The sequence below is a fragment of the Protopterus annectens genome, chromosome 7.part1, assembly GCF_019279795.1.
Source record: "Protopterus annectens isolate FY-2018-M chromosome 7.part1, PAN1.0, whole genome shotgun sequence".
NCBI classification, from domain to species: domain Eukaryota; kingdom Metazoa; phylum Chordata; order Ceratodontiformes; family Protopteridae; genus Protopterus; species Protopterus annectens.
This window is the reverse complement of record NC_056740.1, coordinates 133,616,255-133,637,412: the sequence shown is the minus strand read 5'-3', so window position 1 is coordinate 133,637,412 and position 21,158 is coordinate 133,616,255.

Below are 21,158 nucleotides of genomic sequence, written 5' to 3'. Positions count from 1 at the left end.
CCTGCTGGTTAAGGCCCACAGAACAAGATTTGTGTTATGCCATTCATATTTTCCCTTTACATTCACTCATGGTAATGCATGATATATTGCTTTCAGCACTATGTTATTGTATATCTGCTATGGTGTAATGGTACTTCATGCAGACTGGTGAGTCCAAGGTCCCGGGTTTGAGACTGACAAGTTTTTTTATTTTGCTGCTGAGCAGTACAAGGGCCTTGTCATACAGAGTGACTAAGGCACTTTTAAGCAATTGTAAGTGGGTTTGCGCAGGTTGCGCGATGCTTAGCAATGCTTAGCTAAGCGCACACAAGCTCACACTCGCACACCCCCGCTAACTACTGCTTAAAAGTGCTTACTCCCGCTAAACCCTGCGCTAATTTCTTTTAAAGAAAAGAAAATGGGGATATAGGAAAGTGGTGAAAAAGGGGGCACAAAGAGGGAAAGACAGCAGGGAAACCAGCTCGGGATGTGCAGGATGGGTGTAGGGAAGGTCCATAGCTGCCCATTTCTTTACCAGCAACAGCTGTGCATATGTTTGAAATTTGGTGTGAAATTTGAAACCTTCCACCCCTGAGAGAGTGGTGAGGACAACAAAATATGTTGTACTGCCAATTAGAATTATCAGTTTACATGTCCAGCAGACATGTGTGTGAATTGGGCAGCTATGTATGGGGCGTAATTTTTTTGTGGGAACAGATTGCCCTTTTTTTATTTTTTTTTTCAAGTGAGAGTGGAATGTGAAGTAGAGAAAGTAGGTATATTTGGGGAGGTAGGTTGGGGAGGTAAACAGACAAGACAAACAAGACCCATACAGGGGCGGAGTTTGACACATGGGGTGGGTGAACACAATTGACTGGGAAGGATGTTTGGAAATCGCAAGTCCATGAGCCCACAGATGGTAACAGTGGAACTGAGATCCCCACCCATGGGCAGTCACCACTGCACCTTCACAGCCCCAAGGGTGGCTGGGCTGAGGGCTATGTAGGATGGGCAGGCTCACCCGAGAGATGTGCCACTCTTGCCTCGAGCTGGCGTAGGGGATCAGTGACTGAACGCTGGATCTCCCTATGCACCACAGCCCGGACCCTAGCAAGGGTGACAGGTGTCCCTCCTCCGCCCACGCTTGCATGGGGGGGGATGAGCCGCATCCCCTGCAGCGCTTCCACCTGAAGGTGGCACAGGACCAATGGAGGAGGGGAGCCCGGGCTGGGCACTAGAGTCGCTGGTGCCAGGTGCACTCGCCAACTGAGGAAGGACATGTGGGTCCGCTGGGACTGACCTTCCCATACGTTCTGTTATTAGGTGTGTTTAATTACAACATAAACAACAGCATTCCAGATTAGTTGTAACAGCAGGCAGTAATATTCCCATTAACCCAACACACCAAGGTTCCAACAGTTGAACAGCAAGCATAACACATGCATATATTGAATGACAGTGGATATTCCAACAGTATGCAGGGATGTTTGGTAGCAACAGGCAACCATGAATGTGGTGTTTGAACAGGGCACATGCATCAACATCAATGCAAATATTTATAAAACAATAGGACATATGTCCCAACAAATATTTAAGATTACACATACCCATTGAGGTGTGGAATTGCATGGTTTATGCACATATGGTAGGGTGTAGAAAAAACTTCGGTTAACATCTTATAATGACCTTTTAGTCTACACTACATTCCCAGTGACTGCAAGTGTATATCCCCTACCTGTATTATTACACTTGCCACCATACATTAGGTTGTGTCATGGGTTTGGCTAGTTCAATATATGCCTGACCTATATCTGACATACTAACTGTCCAGGATGCAGATGTTACTGCTACATATTTCTTGTTTGCATTTATATTTCTTTATCTACATATCTGGGATGTTTTCACATGACATTTTCACTTCGATTTGTACAGAACCCTGCATTTCTTGACACACACTCACATTTCTGGTGAATAATTACATGCTACACGTGTGCCAGGTTTACTTATACATGCCAGCCAGTAACTGACTATTGTGGACTGTATATATGTTTCACAGCTACTAGCACTTCCATCACCCACTTTATATGGGACTGCATAACTCTGGGTTGCCAGCACATTTGCAAACAGTACTGTTTGTATAATGCAAGAGTACAACATTTCAGACTCTGTGACACAGACACACTCTGGGTTTTAGACCTTTATTAATGACATTGCACACTTTTCCACAGGCTCACTCCTTTATTTGTTTTAACGGTATTTATGGCAGACGTTCAAGACATATTATACCTTTATTAATAGGTTAGAACAATCTTTTCTCATGCTCACCCACTTATAACAGTGCCTGCAGAGATATTATTCCAGACATATGTTACCTTTCTTAATGGGTTACTACACTCTTTTTCTGCCTCTCTGACGTTTTTATCTGACAGTACATGCAGAGGACTTATTCAGGCAATTCTATGGCTGTTTTATTGGACTACAACACTTTCTTTCATGCTCTTTCCCATATTTTATATAACAATACATGCAGAATAATCACTAACCTGCCTGGTGGCACAGCCTTAGCAGCCTATCAGCATAGGCTTGCTGATTCGTAGCACGGTCACCTGCAGCTGTAAAGTAAATGAAGGGATATTGAGACATACCTATCCATTATACATACTCCATTATCAATTCTTACATACTGCATTCCATGACTACATACTCAGTTGTGGGGCATTCTGCATCCCACAGGCCTCCTGTATCCACTGGTTCAGGTGGTCCTGCTTTCATCTCTTCAAGTCTGCATGGTGGTGACGGACCTGCTCACCAGTCCGAGGAATGCCTGTGGCACTGGTGAGGTCATGAGCTAACTGGTTCCAAGCCTCTGACTTGTACTCCATCCCTTGGAACTGGCCCTGCAGGAGTCTTGACTTTTGACAGTGGACAAGGAGCCAAACCATGTATTTGGACTCCTTGATGCCCCAACGTTGCACTCGGAAGCCTGAACCCTCTCCTGTGCCTGCCATTCTGACTGCAAATGTGAGCTACAATCAGTTATGGCAAGTATTCCCGCCTATGGGGCTTAAATATGCCGCATTTCCTGCACTTTTTTGTGATTGGCCATTTTGTAAAATTCTCGGCTGACTGCAGGCCTGCTTAGTAATGGTTAAACTATGATTTGTAAGTTTATGAATGTTAATAGTGGGTGTGTCCCCTATGTTGTCATGGCTTAGTGGTTCTGTACTTGGATTATGATGCACAGGGTCCTGGGTTTGAACCTTGTCATTCTTTTATTTTAATACTGTCTAGACAGGCTAGGGGGTTTGGCTGCATTTAAGCAACTTAGATCTACGTTGCTCCACGGTGCCCTACGGTGCCCTGGTTGGTGCGGCTCACACATCCGTGCAAATACATTGCACTGGGTAAAGCGCTTTTAAACTTTGGGCAACTCTATTGCGCTGGGTAAAGTGCTATTAAACTATGGGCAACTCTGTTTAGCTGGGTAAAGCGCTATTAAACTATGGGTAACTCTGTTTAGCTGGGTAAAGCGCTATTAAACTATGGGCACCTCTGTTTAGCTGGGTAAAGCAGTATTAAACTATGGGCACCTGTGTTTAGCTGTGTAAAGTGTTGCTTAACAGCAGGCTATTATATATCTGGGTCCTTTAAAATATATATTTTGTTCACTGATACATTGGCCATGTCACTGCTTTTAATAAAATTTTAATCATATATGTCTGGTATTATTTCAAATACTGATTTAAAACATAAATAAGATGGGGAGTGGTGGAACTCGAACCATGAATGCCTTCTCTTTGTGCATACGCTGTACCATTGCACTATTGCAATTTGGTGTGATTTGCATAAACATTCTTTCTTATGCTCTTCCATGTCAGAATTGCTAACTCTAGCTAAACAATGGACACACCCGCGCACACACGTGCAAATATGGGCAGCTATTTCGTGGATTTAAAAAAATATATATATAATTATTTACTTTATATAAGTGTGATTGGGGTTTACAGTGTCAGGGAGTGTGGTGTTGGGTGCAAGTACATTTGAGCGAACTCGCTCTTGTGTGTTGACATTATGCTTTTTAAAACTTTGCAGGGGCATGCACATTTAGACTGCTCGGCAGTCGGACACGCCCCCTGCTTTCCTACTCAGTCCGTGTAAGAGTTACGGTTGAGTCAGTGTGCCCTCATAAATATTCATGGCACGCTGACGTCAAACCATTCAACTACAGCCTCCGAGTAAGACTTATTAAGTCTTACACGGTGGATTAGTGAATCCGGGGGACTAAGTATCTGATGGTCTTTGCTGGCATGCGTGAAGTGTTAACACCACAGAGAATAATTTTGTGACCAGAGATGCTGATAATTGACCACAATAATCAAGGTAATTTACCCAGAGCAGCAAAACAACAGTGCTAATTTCTGTGATGCAACTAGATGAAGTGCAGTCAGTAAGTTAATAATTTAAAAAAATGTCAATAAATGTGCCATATGTAATAAAGTAGTAATAAAATCAATTACAGCAGTGACACTAAGCAGAGACAGAGAAAACAGTGAAACTTAACACCATCCACAACGAGGATGAACAGGCTGCCTTATCTGCTGTAGACCAGGCTTTTGTGATTGTTACTAGCTGGATGTAACAATAAATTAAATTGAGCAAGCCTCTGGGTATTTAATGTCTCTAAGGCCATCCCAGAAGATGCACAATTAAAATCTTGCCAGTGTCCCTTCAGAAACTGGCTAATAAAAAATATGAACCCAGGTCTAGGAAGCTGTTATATGGAAGCCTCTGCTCTCACCAGAGGCTGGAACATTGCACACCCGGTCCTAGTAAGCCAATGAAGTCCTTGTAATATGTTATATCAGTAGGAACCCAAGTGGAAAAGGGCCTTTATGGTCTAAACTGTAACAACTGTAAGCTGTTCGCTACAGTTTAAAAGGAAAAAGCAATAGCTACCCACTCAGTTTCTCTCTAAACATACCACAAACCTGCTTTTCTCTCACTTCATATTGCAATTCCTGTTTGTGTTATAGTAACTTACCTTTAATTTCTTTATAAAATTACTAACATTTCTCTAAATATTAAATCTGTGTCATATAACTTGCATCTATTCTTAACTAATGTTTTCATATTACGTCTAATTTGGTGTAATTACTTAAACTGTAGATTTTTTTTTTACTATTTTTAAAGTTTGTAAAATTATTGTTCTTAAAATATTTTGTAATTCTTTGAAGCTTTTCTCCCAAGGCCACTGCTGAAAATGGTTTCCTGCCCAGTCAGACTTCCCCTCTTATCAAATGTCAATAAATAAATAAGTAAATAAGTCTTTGTGCATGGCATAAACTGTAGCAACTGCATGCTACATTTTGAAAGAAAAAAAAAAGATTTTTATTTCTTTTATCTTCTTATCCAAAATCTGAGAATGGAGAATTGGGGGAAGGACTTTATTGGCTCCTGATTGGGGATTTTTTTAACTTCTCTTCAGCTAAGGAGGGGCAAGGGTGGGACACAAAAACAGGACCTGGTTGGCTGATTAGCTCCTGCATTTCAGGAGCATCAGCTACCAGATCATGGACCTTTTTTTTAAGCTGCTCCACTGAAGAGCTCAAGCAGAAAGGATGAAGAGGTGTTTCTGGCTACTTGTCTGGTCTGCCAGTGCAAGGACTGGACTTTTTTTTTTTTTTTTTTGCTCTTTAAATGGAGAGCTGGTTAGGAAGGGTGTCGCTATACAGATTAGACCTAGATGCTATGAAAGCCAGTTAAGCCTCTGGTAATAACCACTATGCTATGAAAATTTAGCCCAACTTTGTCTGTACCGTGATAGTGTTATTGAAAGGATTTTTTGAAGTAAAGGTGCATGAAGATGTTTAGAAGTAGGGGCAGGGTTAAGGGAGGTTAGAGGGGGTTTGTCATGGTGGTCATACTGAATAAATGGCAGACATTGTCAGATTTTCTTAATGTGCTGTTCCTTTTCTTTGCCCTCTCTCTCTCTCGCTCTCTCTAGATCCATCTATCTATATATATCAGTATTTGGATCTACTTCAATTGCCCTAACTTACGATTGACCGACACCCATTTGCCCAACCCCATTTGACCGAAATTTCATTTGACCGACACTTCATTTGACCAAGTATTATTGGCAAGTAAATGGGATATGGTCCCTTCCCCACTGTAGTGTGACCCTGGAGTTAGAATATATAGCTAGGGGGGTGTGGGGGCACAGCACACCACAATGGGGGGTGTGGAGGGCAAAGCCCCAAACTTACTTTTGTTTTACTAAGGAATATTAAAGCAGCACTAAACAATATAATATGAAATTAAGTGGGGGGCTTCACCCCCACATCCCCCCTAACTATATATTCTAACTCCAGGGTCGCACTACAGTGGGGAAGGGGGCACATCCCATTTACTTGCCAATAATACTTGGTCAAATGAAATTTCGGTCAAATGAAATTTCAGTCATTTGGTGTCGGGCAAATGGGTGTCAGTCAATCGGAAGTTAGGGCAAATGAAGTAGACCTCAGTATTTATATATAATTATCTAGCTATATATATAAATAGGTGTGTGTGTGTGTGTGTGTGTGTGTGTGTGTGTGTGTGTGTGTGTGTGTGTGTGTGTGTGTGTGTGTGTGTAGATAGATGAACAGATATACATATAACTATATCTATATCTATCTCTCTATGAGTTCCATTGGCTTGGTTGACAGGGAATTTGTTTGACATTTGTTTAATCAACCACGTCAACAAGTGTGCAAGATCGACAATACCCAGATAGGAGATATTCCCTTTCTCCAGCAATTGTGAGATCTTGGAGTTAGTATATATATTTAATGGAGGATGCGGGAGGTTGCATCCTGCAAAAAAACAATGTTTTAAAGCTGCATGTGGCAGGATTCTTCCTCGGTTAATTCGAACTAAGTTGTTGAAGTTTCTGTTTTTGATGTAGAGTGGTTTACCTTGAGGATGTCAACATAAGTGTTAGTTGACCAACTGAAGGTAAATCATATATTTATAATAACCTGAAAGTAATAATCAGATCAGGTAACTGTCAAGAAAAGTGTGCATGAGATATACAGAATAAACTATAATCTAGGCTCGTGCTTGGAATTCAGAAATTCTTGCTCTGATGTTGAAGCCTTAACTCGAAAGGTTTCAATATCATGGTAAGACTTTTCAATTCAGAGAATGGTCTTAACACTTTACTTTTCTCTTTGTGGGGACATAGTACAAAGATTGGCCTTGCTGTGGAAAGAGCAGCATGCTAATGTGTCAGTCCAGGCTAGTGGCTAATAGTAAATAGCCAAGTGCTGTTCCAAGGAAATGGCTGTGACTTCCAATTAACTTGGCCGAGTGATTCAGAGATTCAGAGAATTGCTCTGCTGAGTCAATTTTTAATCTACGAAGAGAAAGTGAATGCAGTTTTTTGACAACGATGTCCACTCATTTGCTATTATGGGAGTAGTCACAGTACAGCTAAGTACACTGGAAACATGGAGGTTCTGAATGAGTGTGTGTGTGTGTGTGTGTGTGTGTGTGTGTGTGTGTGTGTGTGTGTGTGTGTGTGTGTGTGTGTGTGTGTGTGTGTGTGTGTGTGTGTGTGTGTGTGTGTGTGTGTGTGTGTGTGTGTGTGTGTGTGTGTGTGTGTGTGTGTGTGTGTGTGTGTGTGTGTGTGTGTGTGTGCGCGCGCGCGCATGTGTGTTTATGTGTTGGAGAGTGAGCACCTTTGCATGACTGAATGTTTCCATGAATGTGATTATACACAGGATTGCTTGTGGATATTTGGAATGCTTTGTTACCCTATACCACCTTACTAATGTGTGCTGACTCTAACTCTAATCCAACACCTTACCTTATGAAAACCCTTTCCAAAACACTACCACTACACAAGAAAGCATATACCACACACACATATAAGAAACCCACTCAGACTACCTTACTAAAGATTTCCTTTCACCCTAACCCACAAACATGTACAAATACATGCTTAACATCTATCCCCTTACCTGACCCTTACCTTAACTCTGACCTGCAAATACTCACACACCACATCTATCACCTTACATAACCCTAACTCTAACTCTAATCTGCAGGCACTTGCAAACACACACATACATCCCTAATTATAACTCACTTATCTGATTCAAACAAATCCACATTCAAAAACTTACCCATTTGATCTAATTACTTTTTGGCAAATTCACCACCTTTGCCACTCTTCGATAAAAAAGTCCTTTGACAATATCTGTGTGTGTATGTATGTAAAACACATGCACTCACACACACACACACACATGTATATATATATATATATATATATATATATATATATATATATATATATATATATATATAAAAATGTCCAAAAAGTATCACTCCCCACAGGACTAACGCTACCTGTGCCAAACTCAGTCCAGGGACATAAAATAGCATATAAAGCACAGTAGCGATGCAGGCAGTAGGCACAACACCAACCAAAGCACCAAAAAAAACGCTGCTTCATAAACTTTAAAACTCGGGTTTATTGTGACACAAACATAGGACGTGGTAAGCGCTTTCACCTGAAAAGGCTTCTTCAGACCAAAAAACCCCATCTTGTACACCCTTAATATATCGAAAAGAGCGCCAAAAACAAATAAACCATTAAAGGCACAGCACAACCATTATGGGCATGCAACATACTCGGAATGCTTATTCTAAAATACATTAACCACAATGAAATATAAGCATCTAAAGCACATATAAAATGTAAATAAAAATATATATAAACAAAAACTGCATACATTCATACTATTATAAAACGCTTAAATCCTCTCATAAATAATAATGACACCAACATCTAAAACATATATATAGAATATATATATATATATATATATATATATATATATATATATATATAAAAGAGCACAACCAATACTTAATCACTTCAATCTCCTGGACTTCAGGAAAGGTCTCACTGGTACTTTTTCATTCAGTCCAGGAAATACATCTGCCCTAAGCCTAAAAATCCATCTAGACTCAGTGCTTTCAGTCCTACCCCTCACCCCCCCACCAAAACTAGTGTGTATGATATCTAGCACTTTAAGACGAAAGAAATGTGTGGAATCATTAGACAAAACATGCTTGGACAGGGCATTAACAGTAGAACAAATCCTAATCTGGTATAGGTTTTCCCTTATTCTGTCACTCAGCCTCCTGTCCGTCTTGCCTACATAATATGTGGCACAGGCTCCACAGGTGGCCAAATAAACAACATGTGTCGAATCACAATTGGCATGAACTCTAACCTCATTGTTAGTGCCATAGACAGGGTGATAGAAATGAACATCAGTATCAATGGAACAACAGTAAATGCAATTACCAGAAGGTACAGTACCAACATCCCTGTCATCTCCACTGTCCATGGTAGGATAACACAGCAATTTCTTTAGATTCGATCTTTTCTTGTAGACAAAACCTGGAACAGCACCCACAACTTCCCTCACATCTGAATCTAATGTTAGCACACCCCAGTGTGATCTAATCACATCCTTCAACCTACCCACATCCTTGGTGTAGTACAAGGGCACTCTGAAACCGTGATCTCTACTCCCAACCAAAACACCTTGGCAGAGACCATCATGGCTCACTGCATTCTCAGAGAAATGTGGGGTGTGCTAATATTAGATTCAGATGTGGAGCCTGTGCCGTGTTTTATGTAGGCAAGATGGACAGGAGGCTGAGGGACAGAATAAGGGAACACCTATACCAGATTAGGATTTGTTCTATTGTTAATGCCCTGTCTGAGTTTTAAAGTTTATGAAGCAGCGGTTGTTTTGGTGCTTTGGTTAGTGTTGTGCCTACTGCCTGCATCGCTACTGTGCTTTATATGCTATTTTATATGTATGTGTGTGTGTGTGTGTGTGTGTGTGTGTGTGTGTGTGTGTGTGTGTGTGTGTGTGTGTGTGTGTATACATGCCTTCCGTATAAAGCTAATGTGATTAAAGTTAAAAAAAGCCAGTATGTTTGATTGAAAAAATCACCTGATCGCACATACTAGCTTTAATTTCTTTTTTTTTTTGCATATACTGGCTTTTTTGTCTGTGTGACATTGTGGTACAGTGGGGAATGAGGATTTTACCCTTTCACCATTCTGGTGTGATCTCAGTATTGTTATATGTAAATAGCAGTCGCTGTGAAAAAAAATATTTTTTTAGGTGTATGTTCAAGCAGTTAATGTTTAATATGTGATATATTGCTTGGTTGACCAAGCAAAATATATAAAAATCTCTTTCTCTCTCTTTACATATATATATATATATATATGTGTGTGTGTGTGTGTGTGTTTATGGTTTGCTATCAGAATTTGGAATGGGAGTTGTATGACTGTTGTTTGGTCGAAATCACAGTTCCCAAGGTTCACAATGCTGAATTAAAATATTACAAACCATAATAATGATTGTAAAGCTGCATTCATTATTATGAGTTCTGCATTGTGAATGGAGATCGTGGTACCGTGGGGAGTAGGGAATTTCCCATTTTCCTCACTGTAGTGCGATCTCAAAGGTGGTATATTTAATTTACAGGGGGTGCAGGGGTGCTTGCCCACCCTGCAAAACATAAATGCTAACACGGACTTTCGATTCCGAAAGTTCGGTGTTGTGAATAAGACCATCTCGGTTATCAGTTACGATATTATGAACCAAACAGTGAGCATATTTTGGAGTTTTTGGTTCGACATTGTACATAAGCGCACAACTTCCATTCCATATTTTGATAGTAAACCTATTTACATATATATATATATATATATATATATATATATATATATATATATATATATATATATATTTTTTTTTAATGGCATTTTCATTAAATGGCAACACTGTGTTAAAATTATTATGCTTGGCTCTATTGCACAGAAGAAGAATATGTAGAAATAAATGAAGAAACTTTCCACGACCGCTGTGGATTCTATTATACACTAACAGTGATTCGCAGTGTGCAGTCTTTTCACTTTTCTCCACAGATGTGCAACATACTGCTAGTATACTTAAGTAGAGGAGGTGTGATGAGTTCTTTTTTGAACTTTTTCCTTTGGGCGATTTTCACTCTACAATGTTCCATTTATATAGAATTCAGTTATGAGGTGTTTCAGTGAAATGGGTTTTCAAACATTTACCATCAGTCATTTGGGTTTCAATCAAGTGAGCAATCAGCCAAGAGTTATAAGGTATACAAAATAAACTACAGCTCAGATTTATAGTATTTGGCACCCAAATCATCACTAACTTTCAAGCAATGGGCTAAGAAATGCTTCAGGCAAATGGCCTTTTATCTTTCAAGTTTTGGGCTGTACATGCCCAGTACAGCAAAACCTGGACTTAGTTAATATCATATACTTCACCTGTTCTAGATTATTCATTTCAGGTTAATAGTTTATTTTGTAAACTTCATGTGGATTTGTTACCTTTTCTGAAATGTTAGTTCGTGGACATTTGTATATTGGTATATTACAAACTGTGCGTGTGTGTGTGTGTGTGTGTGTGTGTGTGTGTGTGTGTGTGTGTGTGTGTGTGTGTGTGTGTGTGTGTGTGTGTGTGTGTGTGTGTGTGTGTGTGTGTGTGTGTGTGTGTGTGTGTGTGTGTGTGTGTGTGTGTGTGTGTGTGTGTGTGTGTGTGTGTGTGTGTGTGTGGCAGGTGTGCAACGGCAGGTCAAAGTGATGTTTCAATTTAATTATGCTTGATGTTATTTAGACACAAGATGGCAGTCTAAGATAATGAACTTTGAGTGAAGATGAGGCATGATTCAAGCGAGTGAAGATTCAGTCATGGGTGTATACTGAACTTTCAAAATTATAAAAAAAATACTTCTGTATTTCATTTTACATTATATTGTCATGCTAATGAAAATGAGTTAGTTGTAGCAGTTTTGCTTGTAATACAGTCCTATATTTCATGTTTGATGAATTTATTTTCTTTATTAGGGATTTTTAACACTAAGACTGAAGGAAGTTCCTCATTTTCCAGTGTCACTGTAGAAAACAAAACTTGTTCCTGTTTATTTATTTCTTTTGGTAAACTCAATGTATAATAGGCCTAGTTGAAGGAGCAAGCCAAGAAAACATCTATGAGAGACCTGGGGACAGTTTTGAAATTCAGATTGTTACTCCATTGAAAAGGTCTTCTGCAAATACCTAATGTGTCTGTGCTTGCGTTTTATTTTTAAAAAATCATAGTGATTAATAATTACAAGTTTAGAACAGACTATGAACTGCAGATTTTCTCATAACATAACTCTGAGTTTTTAGCGGATTGGCTGTATCATTCATTCAAAGAAAAGGGAAATGATGAAGCCTATGCACCTAAGCATTTCATTAGCTATTTTTCCCCTGTGTGGTTAGCTCAGTGCAGGATGACATGGTTGATAAGCCACAGTCTCTGTTTAATAGCTTGATAATATAAGCAGATACGTTTTCATACATATGGAAGGTAATTCCTTTATGCTGTTGTCTTTAAACTCTGTATTATTCATGCTTGGTACAGCATTGCTTGACACGCAATATATATATATAGATATATATATATATATATATATATATATATATATATATATATATATATATATATATGATTTACTACTTTCAAATCCAGTTCAACAACCTGCAGTGTTTGGCACTGGATCTTATATAATTAATGACAAAGCATGTATGTGGATAATATTGGCAGTGACTCAGAGAGAATAGTGGCATTTCTTCTGCAGAACTAAATTCTGATAAATTCTACAGCCTTATCTAGAAATTATTTATATGAAGCTTTACTGTAATTTACATATATGAAATTAGGGTGACTGACAGTATTTCCTTACTAATCCTGACATGAAATTGTTTTCAGCATTACCACCTTTTCCTGGTGACACAATGTACTTGCCTACCATGTGAGTTCATAGTGAACAGGGTTCATGGAGCTGTGAGGAATCTATTTGTTTACATGTACATACATGTCTCTTGCTAAACAGGTACACCCAACCCATTAAATCAAGGCAAGTCTTGTTAAATATAAATCCAGAAAGACAAACCTCCTGCCAGTACAGTTAAGTGTTAAATGGTAAGGAGACTTATGATAAGCATTACAAGGCTTACTATGATTTTCAAGCTATAATTACTTGTGTTGCTGCTTTTTTTTCACTGTGCCGAGTTGAAGGGTTATTTAGATGTAGTCTGTTTGCTTACTGCTTATTGTAGCAATATATTTAGGCTTGACGTCTAGCTTTTTATTGACTTTCAAGACTGATGGTAAGAAAAAAGAACAACTGATCATTGTTTTCATATTTTAACAATTATTACTCCTTCTGTAAGTAGGAGTACTTCTGAGAGTAATAATATTTAAGTAAGGGGGTGATGGGAAATACCTGCAACTGGAAGGTTTGTCATCATTTCCCCTCTGCAAAAATATTTATTATTATTTTTTTTTTATTTGCACAAATGCCCATGCTTTTTGAGTACATGTTTAGGGTGTATATGTACTGAATTAATGTGTTTCTTGCTGAAATGCACAAGCTGTTATTTAGAAATCATAGTGTTGCCACCTCACAGCAAGAGGTTCTCTGGTTCATTTCTCGGCTGGGGTGCCTTCTGTGTGGAGTCTGCATGTCCTACCTGTGCTTCCGTAGGTTTCCTCCCACATCCCAAAGACATGCTATAGGTGGATTGGACACTCTAAATTGGCCTTAGGTGTGTGTGTGTGTGTGTGTGTGTGTGTGTGTGTGTGTGTGTGTGTGTGTGTGTGTGTGTGTGTGTGTGTGTGTGTGTGTGTGTGTGTGTGTGTGTGTGTGTGTGTGTGTGTGTGTGTGTGTGTGTGTGTGTGTGTGTGTGTGTGTGTGTGTGTGTGTGTGTGTGTGTGTGTGTGTAAGGTTGGGCACCAGGCTGGCAACTCAATACCATAAAAGTCCACTGCCAATCATTCTGCTGGCCATTGTTCTGCTGTGGCGACCCCTAACTGGATAAGCCGAAATGAGATGATGATGATGATGATTGCAAATGAACACAGTAGATCTTCATTCTAAAATATGTATTTTACTGAAGATAACATATCAATAGAGTCAGAAAGAAGCAGAAAGAAATATATACTTATTCCATGGTAGCCATGATAATTATGATACCCAAATATACCTCTTTATAATATGGTAGCACAAAGCTAGTTACACAAATATAGCCACATTAATGACATAGCACAAAAACAATGGTGATATGCAAACTTAATTATATAAGCTAGGTTTACTCACTGGTTAACTTACTGCTTTAATTTCTGTAATCTGATCAAGTTTGACTGTATTACAGCCTGTTATACAGGAATATATTTAATGGGACCTGATGGTGTCCCCGGCTGTGTGCTCCACGAACTCAACGAGGAATTAAACCCACAGCTAGGACAGCTGTTTAATCATAGTCTTACCTCTGGATACGTACCCAGGGAGTGGCGCACTGCAACTGTGGTCCCACTTCACAAAGGCGGTGCCTCCACCGACCCTGGAAATTACCGGCCCATTAGCTTGACAAGCCTTATCTGCAAAGCCATGGAGAGGATCATAATGGACCTCATAAATAAAGACATAGGGAATTTGCAGACTTTGGATCCATCCCAGTTTGGCTTTGTCAAAGGCAGATCATGCCTTCTAAACTTGGTTGACTTTTTGAAACAGTCACCAAAGCCATTGATGAGGGAAAGGCAGTCCATACAGCCTACCTCGATCTGGCGAAGGCCTTTGATACAATACCCCACTCGGGTATCATTGAAAAACTCATCAGCTTAAATGTTAACCCATACATCACAAGATGGGTTGCAAACTGGCTGAGTGACAGAACTCACAGGGTCAGAGTTGCTGGCGCCATGTCAGACTCAAAGCCTGTCACAAGTGGTGTACCACAGGGCTCAGTCCTGGGCCCACTCTTGTTTGGCATCTACTTTTCCGAATTACAAGCAAACACAGGAGGGTTATGGCTGACAAAGTTTGCAGATGACTGCAAACTGGGCGCCATAGTAGAAAACACATCTGACACAGATATCCTTCAGAAGGGTCTCACAGAAATGGATAACTGGTGCCAGAGCCATGGCCTAAAGTTAAATGCCAAAAAATGCATAGTCATACCCTTCGGGAAAAACAAAGTTACCCCTAGCTACCAAATAGGTGGCAATCCACTGAGTACAGAAGAAGTTATCAGGGACCTGGGGACCCAGGTTGATAGTAGTCTGTCATTCGACACCCATGTAGCTAAAGTAGTTAGGAAGACCTTCTACATTGCCCACCTTATCATGAAGGGATTCTCATCTAGATCAAGGGAGGTCATAGTCTCCCTATACTCATCACTCATCAGACCAATGATTGAGTACAATGCCCCATTCGAATGTATCTGACCCGACACTTGCAGCAGCTGGAGAGGCCACAAAAGTTCCTCACCAAAAGGATAAAGGGTCTCAAACATCTGTCCTATGCTGCCCGACTGAAAGAACTCCAGCTCTATTCAGTCGCTTACCGCTTGCTCAGAGGTGACCTTTGCCTAACATACAAGGCCATGTCAAACCCAGATTTGATGAATATGCTTCACCTCAAAAAATCTAGATCCGTCAGAGCCACAAGGGTGGGAGACTTAAACCTCGACACGGCTATTAATAGGACGTGCTGGAGGGATAGATTCATCACCCAAAGACTCCCTATGCTGTGGAATAAAATCCCGGTATATGTGAGGCAGAGCACCTCGCTGGCCTTGTTCAAGAGAAATCTTGACCAATGGATGGGAGATCGCAGATATACCTCAGGGATTACCTCAGTGTCACTGCTCAACAGAGGCACAGCAAAATAATGGGTATAGTTCCCCATACTAAAGGGGTGGCGTAAGCCACAAAACTATGGGCTAGGCTTGTAAATGCCCTCGGGCAGATAGCCTAGTATGAACCTATGAACCTATGCAACTACTGTATACACTAAGATTTTTATTAATGTAGCTATTGTATATATTAGATTTACAACTGTTTTCCTCCTCACCTGCATTGTTGTGAAATAGCTCCCCCTTTTTCATGATCCCAAGTTTCTCTAGCTCTGCTTTTCTTCTGTATATGAACTATACCACTCAACTTTTTTTTGTAGAATTGTGAACAAAGCCAAAATAATAATGAGACAAAGGCTGAAAATCAGGAACATTTTTAAATATTATTCTAATTCACTTAAAATATAATAGAAAAAGAGGTTTTGCGTCAATATGCATTTTCTGAAGAATATGAAATATGAAACTCTAATGTCTGACATTATCAACTGACTACAAACTTCAGAGATTTTCCAGAAAAAGAGACATTTTACATGTACAACTCAAAAATATGAGGCAAAAATCAGTGGGCATTCTACAAAACCAGGAACAGTTGAGAGATATGATTTGTAAACTTTTTAAACATTTTTATATCTGATGTATTAAGCCCTTTGTCCAAGGAAAGTGTCTTGTACCAGCCCACTCACCTGGTTAACAAACACAATAACTAACTAACTAAATAAATAAATAAATGCACCTACTGTTATGACATACTTTTAACAAAGACAATGCTGATTCACAAATCTAGTTACATTTATGAGATACTAGCAAATGCAACACTGATACACCAGCCTTGCTACAAATACAACAAGCTGGCCAAAGCATCTGGCTAAGGAAATTGCATAGTTTCATGCCGAGTAGCTTCAATGGACTTTCACCAGTGTGCATAAGGGTATATGAAACTTTTATCTCCATCACACTCCAGAATATAATTAGTACCTAATCATCCATGGAAACCTTCTGTGATGATAGTATCACTCCCAAAACAGGGCTGACTGCAATTTCAGTCGCCACTTTCTGTAATAATGGAGAGAGCTGTGTCTGCTCATCCACTATCTTTGGAAAGCTATAGACTCCTCATTAAGCATCAACACAGCTTTTAGGAAGGCCATAGTATGCTAACAGACCAACTTTCACTGAATAATAATGTACTGTCCAATACAGATGAAGAGAAAGTAACTGCACTTGTTTGTACTGACAGGACAAAACCTTTTGACTTCGTACATTGTGTAGGGTGCTCTCTTAACCCACTTGACTGTTTTCTGAGTTACCTCTCTAACCAGTCTTTTAGAATAAAAATTAATCAAGCTGTCACTCACTTGATCAAGGTATTGTGGGTGTTTCACAAGTATCAGTTCTAGGATCACTCTTATTTATCACATTCATTAATTCCTTCACTTTACACCTCCCTGGCATCACCTCTCTAGTTTATGCTGATAACAGAACTATCAGTTCCACCACCAAATCTCCCACTTTGCTTATCAAAATGCTGAGTCCTGACTCAGGCAAGATTTATCATTGAGTTAGTAAAATGGGACTCAGACATAATTTCAAGAAGGTTATTCTTTCCAGTAATTCAGAAAGCTATTTGTGAGATTTGTTACCATCAAGTTCATAAATGTCATTTGAGTAAGATAGTCTGAACAAATTTTGGAAAACAGATGTATATTTACCTTACCACCCTAGCTTGGGCAATGTCCTTTATTTATTTATTTATGTTTTGCTCACTATATTGCCCACTTGGGTGGAGGCCTCTTTTCAATGGCAGTCCAGGACCGCTGCTAGTTAAGTGATGTGTTCATAGACACACAGCAGGCAAATGGAGGCCAGGGGATTCAAATCCATGACTGCAGGATTAAGCTCATTAGCCTTAATCCTCTGCTCTGAACTGACAGAGTAGATTAGTTAGGTGGATATAAGGGGTGTAGCCCCTTTATGAAAGATGAGAAGATGAGTCTTTGTCCCTTGCATAGAACGATTTTGCCAAAAGCTCATTAACTCAGGTAGGCTCAACAGATCATGTCTCAGTGGTCTCAGTAGCAGATTAAAGTATGGAAACTCCTGTTACAAAGGCTAATCACTCACTCAATAACTGGTCTGTGGAGTCCTCTCGAAGGGGTATAGTGTTTCTGCACAACTGTTCAAATACTTAGGAGTATGGCTAGCATCTTGTCATGTTCTGTATATGTAGACAAAACTTTTCTAGAGTTAACAGCCTATTTATTACCTGGACTTAAGCTGCCATGGTGGTGCAGCGGTTAGTGTTGCTGCCTCACAGAAAGAGGTTTTCTGGTTCAATTCTCAGCTGGGGTGCATTCTGTGTAGAGTCTGCATGTCCCCCCTGTGGTTGTGTGGGTTTCCTCTGGGTGCTCCAGTTTCCTCCCACATCCCAAAGACATGCAGTAGGTGGATTGGACACTCTAAATTAGCCCTAGGTGTGAGTGTGTGTGGGTGTGCCTTCTGTGGAAGGTTGGGTGCTGGGCTGGCAACTTAACACCAAAAAACTCCACTGCCAATCATGAGTGGACAGATGATCTGCTGTGGCAACCCTTAACTGGGAAAAGAAGAAGAAGAAAGCTTCACACTTACTGGCCAAGAAAGTAAACAGCTCACTAAGTAGTGGAGTATTCTTGCCAACCTTAAAATATGTGGACAAAACAGCTCCATTGCACCTGTCCAGTTACATAATTTATTCAAATGCTTTTAAAATGTGGAACTCACTACCATACACTTTCAGAAACTTGACCGTTTATTCACTTTAGGCCTATGGTGGTATTCATAGTCACTATGAGGACGCATTAAGGCAATTCCCATTGCCCACAAATGAGTGGAGCTAAGAGGCCGCAGTTCATAAAGATCACTCCATGCTAACTCACGATGACTGCAAATGAGCGTAAGCAAATGAACTCATAATGAGATGAAAATGAGGACCTTTGTAACCCAGTGTATGTTATGAAGCATTCTCCTGCCTATTTGTGATTCATTGTGGAAATTTCCTGCTTTTCCATGCGATTCACATATGCATTACATAAAGCGGAGTCCCACCAACCCTATCTGCTTTGCAGTCTGTGAAAATGTTGTCACTTGCTGTGAGCCTCGCTATTTCCAGGTATGAGTTGTTTGTGTTCGCTGAGCCAGAACCACTTGTGCCCAGCAGCACTTGCCAGTCAAGAAGTTGGCAGAGGATAGCTCACTTTAATTCTGAAAATCAGGAGATACTTGATATATTCAGATTGGACAGGGACATTATGAGAGTGTTAGTCAGTATGCATAACCCCCACAGGGGTACTGGAGAAATATGTGAAGTTCCTGTCCCTGTAGACACTAAGATATGTACAGCCCTCACACTACTTGCCATGGGAATCTTCCAGAGACAGACTGGAGACACAGTGTGGATCTCATAGGCTTTTGTCTCAAGGATAGTGTAGTAGTTCATGGATGTATTCCTGACGTGTGGATCAGTAGATCTATTTCCTGGTATGTCCTCAGGATGCAGCCAGGACTATGTGTGCCTTTTAAGGGGTGGCACATTTCCCTGAGGTACTCATTGTGATAGATTGCATCCATGTTGCAATTAGTGACCTTTCTGGTCTACAGGGTGAGTAGTACCATAAATGGAAGGGCAATCATCCCCTCATTTGACAGGTTGTGCATGATACATGAGGGTACATCACCATCTCTGCCCAGCATCCTGGCAGTGCACATGATTCCCATATCTGGCATATTTCTTCACTCTACTTACTTTTCCTGCATAGTATAGTTCACAATGATCATCTTGCTGGTAAGGGGAAAGTATTTTATTTTTTCTACTGTGTTTAACTAGTTAATCATGGTAAAATATATTGCTAAATATTAAACCACTTTTCCTTTGTTTTTTGTCATCCTCCCTCCACATCTCTATCTCTCTCTCTTTCTTTTGTCATCCACATGATGTTAGATATCCACTGGAGCCATGGCTTATGATACCAGTGAGAAATCCAAATGGTGCTACAGAAGAGACCTATAAAACATCCCTGTTCCAGACTGGTATTGTCTTGGAGAGGGTCTTCAGCCTCTTGAAAAAAATTTTCAGGTGCCTGGATGAGTCAGGGGGTGCCCTTTATTGTGACCCAGCTACTGTATGCAGGATGTTTACTGCATGTTGCATTCTGCACAACATGATCATGCACCAGTATGGTGGTGAAGTGACCCTTGCTATCACTGCACCACCCAGTTCCACTCCAAATATGAGTAATGATGACCATCTGGCAGTAGTAGTAAGGGACCCCATGTGGCAGGCCCATGCATGGCATATGGCTGCATGGGTTAAGAGGGAGCATCTAGTCCAGAACTATGGACCCTGACATTCATGTTAGTGTTTCCTTTCTTGTAAAAAACACATAGAGTATAATTGATGCATTCAGTGATATCAGTGGGCTATGCTGTGGGGTGCATGGTATGGTGTCATAGCTCATCTGACATCCTCTCTCATCTTAAAATAATTATTTTTCAGAAAAATTACTCACATTATTATTTGTAAATGTCATGCCTGAATGCTCACTAATTCCTTATCTTTGATATCTTAAGGCATCATATAATAATAAAAATGAATGGTTTTGCACAATGCATTCTATTGAGTTGTTTTACCTAAGTATACAATTACTGAGTGTCCTCAAGTGGTATAATTAGAATAGATTGTTAATTTGGTATCTAACATGAGTTCATACCTTGTATTTGAATGAAAATATATCATACTGTTTTTCAGTTTATGTTGTCTGTTAAGGTACTGCACTTCAGATTATTTTATTTTGTCATACACTATAATTTGTGAATGCAGAGACAAAATATCATCATGTGTGCACTGGGAGGGTGGAGTGGCAACAATGTTTGTTTGCATTTTAGGATACTTGTTTTAATCTGTAATTTTCTCATTAATCCCCCGGATTCACTAATCTTCCATGCAGGACTAGCTTAGTCCTGCATGGAAGCACCCGTGTCGGAGGAGAACGGCAGTGCACCATGCATATTAATTAAGGCACACTGTCCGACCTCCTAGGCTTTCACAGAGCATGTACAAGTGCAGGGGGCATGTTTGAGAGCAGAGCTCTCAGAATAAACATGCCCCTGCAATGTAGAAAAGCACAAAGTGGAATTAAATGAGCGAGACTGCTCATAGGTGTCCACATATCACCACCAACAGCCCCCCATGTGTACAACAGCAACAAGACATAAACATCAAAAGAAGAACCCCCTTTATTTTTTATTAAAACTCTGAGTACAGCTAACCGTAGGTGCACAGGCGTGCCCATTGCTTAGCTACAGTTAAAGCAGTTGAAAAGGCTGAAGAGGATAACAAGGAAGA